This window comes from Diachasma alloeum, unplaced genomic scaffold (genome assembly GCF_001412515.2).
Source record: "Diachasma alloeum isolate Michigan unplaced genomic scaffold, Dall2.0 Dall_scaffold_00177, whole genome shotgun sequence".
Classification (NCBI taxonomy): Eukaryota; Metazoa; Arthropoda; class Insecta; order Hymenoptera; family Braconidae; genus Diachasma; species Diachasma alloeum.
Window position 1 is genome coordinate 1,024,094 of NW_021680343.1, and position 3,370 is coordinate 1,027,463.

Below are 3,370 nucleotides of genomic sequence, written 5' to 3' on the forward strand. Positions count from 1 at the left end.
AATTTTCACAATAAGTTTGGAAATTCAAAATTTCATTGAAAAATCAATGATTCTTTGACATGAAAACCTCAATTTTCTTGATTTTTCAAGATGAATCAGAAATTTAGTGAGCGTTTTCATCTGAAATTGAATTCAAACTCCCAACATTGAAAATTCAGATGACATTGTGACTGAAATTTCAAGAAATTTCCACCAGTGTTGTATCGTTTTACCACTTCGCAACAGAAATAATTTCAATTTCCCCCAAATTACTGTCTAAACAACTGAAAAAATTCGGCAAATTCGATTCAATTGAAATCCGCACGTCTCCGGATGCCTTTCACCCCCTCCAATCTACAATCCAGAACGCTATCACTATTTACTCACCTTTATGCGCCATATCGTCAGCGGTAACAGAGGCCAGGAGGCCAGTGGCGCCCGGCCATGGAGCGACCGCAGCGCCCAATTGCTGCGAAGGCAGAATCTTCGGGCCTTTGAGCGCTTTTTCTTCACTGAAACAAGGAAAAAAACCGGATTAATGACTTCACCGGCCATAAATTAACCATCGAAACTGGGGCTTCCTGACGCCAGCCGAGTACACAACACGCTCACGCGAGATTTGATAACACTTTTTTTTAATGTAACGCTCACTCGACCTTGACTAATTACAGCTGTGTCAATTGGCTGACACTTGGCGCGAGTTTTTACGAGATTGACCTGAAATACTCATTGTCCCATGATAACCGATTTTTGCCTCTCCATAAGGGTTCAGTGAACCTCACCAGACTCAATAGAACATAACAAACCTCATCGAATTGTTCGTAATTAGCCGTCAATTTTTCCAACCACATTTTTTTCCCTCTGCAACCCGGATACTGTAGCCCCTCACAAGAGAGTCAACGATTGCGCCGGCACACGTGCAAGTGCGATAATTAGTGAGTACCGAAGGGTCTCGATATCCGTAACCCAACGAAATCCCAAAGTGAGTGGAAAGTGGATTCCGCGCCCCGCAACAATCCTCTGCGCTGTTTTTTACGCCGGGGAAATTGAGTGCGAAAGAGAATGAAATGGAAAGGGAGAGAACGATACATAAAAAAAAAAGTAAAATCCAGTGGAGTACATCACTGGCCGTATTGTGCAAGGGGATTACTCGGGGATTATGCCCGAGCGAGCGCAAACAGGATCGCAACGGCTTGTGTTTACAAGACGCCAAGCTGTCGATTTAGCCATCTCCCCCCCTCCGACGTTTTTGTCCCCGCGGCAAAATTCACCTCCCAGTTGTAAATATTATCCTAATTCTCCCTCCGCTCTCTCTCTCTCTCTCGTCTCTCGCGACGCGCCGCGAACTCAAAAATACGTTGATTTTAATTATCCTATTTACTAAAGGTGGAAGAAACGTGAAGTTGTTTTATTTCGAAATATCTCGTAACTGCCTGACCGCTAATCCTCAATTCTGATTGGTCAATGAGTCACGTGAAGTAGTCGCTGACAAAAATCCCCGGTATTTTCAAATTCTTCAAATGCAGAAAATTTTTTCTGCGTCATATTTATCATTTTTTCATGTGTGAAGTTTATCTTTATATCAAAACATATCTGAATTGCCTAATTGTTAATCATGAGAAAAAAAAACAGTATTTCTATATTTTTTTAACTCACAAATTATTCTTCACTTCCCAAATTTTAATTTTTTCATATTTATCATACGCAAAAATGATCAATTCTTGCTTCGCAGATTTTCATACATAAATTCTGAACTCTACAAAATTCATGAAAATTCTTCGGTTTCCCAAATAATTCGAGAAAAATCTTTGAAGATTTACGGTTATCTAGAAAATTGTGAAATTTTCCGAAGAATTCAAGAAGTTTTTTCAGTTTTCTAGGAAATCAATTTATAATCCTCCCCTCATTTTTCAACTATTACAGATTTTAATTATATTATTTTAAAACGTAAAAAAAGGAATTAATCGAAGATTAAAAATTATTCATTGATGTTTCACTCTTCCTTCTCTTAATTCTCTTTAAGTCATTATCAATATTTATAAAACATCTATGAGTATATGAGGTTTAATAAATTCGATTTCTTCATTTTCACAACAAAAAGATAAGCGCGCGCACAGATCTAGTCCTATTTACTAAAGATGAAAGAAACGTGAAGTTGTTTTATATCGAAATATCTCGTAACTGCCTGACCGCTAATCCTCAATTCTGATTGGTCAATGAGTCACGTGAAGTAGTCGCTGACAAAAATCCCCGGTATTTTCAAATTCTTCAAATGCAGAAAATTTTTTCTGCGTCATATTTATCATTTTTTCATGTGTGAAGTTTATCTTTATATCAAAACATATCTGAATTGCCTAATTGTTAATCATGAGAAAAAAACAGTATTTCTAAATTTTTTCAACTCACAAATTATTCTTCACTTCCCAAATTTTAATTTTTTCATATTTATCATACGCAAAAATGATCAATTCTTGCTTCGCAGTTTTTCATACATAAATTCTGAACTCTACAAAATTCATGAAAATTCTTCGGTTTCCCAAATAATTCGAGAACAATCTTTGAAGATTTACGGTTATCTAGAAAATTGTGAAATTTTCCGAAGAATTCAAGAAGTTTTTTCAGTTTTCTAGGAAATCAATTTATAACCCTCCCCTCATTTGTCAACAATTACAGATTTTAATCAGATTATTTTAAAAAGTAAAAAAAGATTTAATCGAAGATTAAAAATTATTCATTGATGTGTCACTCTTCCTTCTCTTAATTCTCTTTAAGTCATTATCAATATTTATAAAGCATCTATGAGTATATGAAGTTTAATAAATTCGATTTCTTCATTTTCACAACAAATAGATAAGCGCGCGCACAGATCTAGTCAATTAAAAGCGCGAGGCGCGTGTGCGTAAGCGATCAAATGGATATTGTCACCTTGCAGATCATCATATCAAATGAATAATGTCACACGTCACGTCTGAATCTCAAGACACGAGAATTTGTCCTCGAGTTTCCCGGTGGTCTTTATGTACTCATTGTTTATTCACCTCAATTTTATCAGCAATTAACGTCACACATATGTAACATGTGTTTCATTTAATCGGTAAATAGAGTCAATTAAGAAGATTGTGAAATTTGTGCCCTCGTAACGGTCTTTGTTAACTCGAAAAATATAATTTTTGCCCGATTATTTCGAGCCTCGACGGGGGTTTGTTTGCGGGTAATTGACGGGATGATATAATAACGTGTTGTACGAATGGGTTAATTCAATGTTTCTCCGGAGGTGGATGCAGTGGTAATGGAGAAATCCTCGGGGTATAAATTCAGGCGGGAAGATTACAATGGAAAGAAGGTATGGATTTGCGTGAGTGGCTGTTGTTGGGGGCAAAAGGGAGTGGGG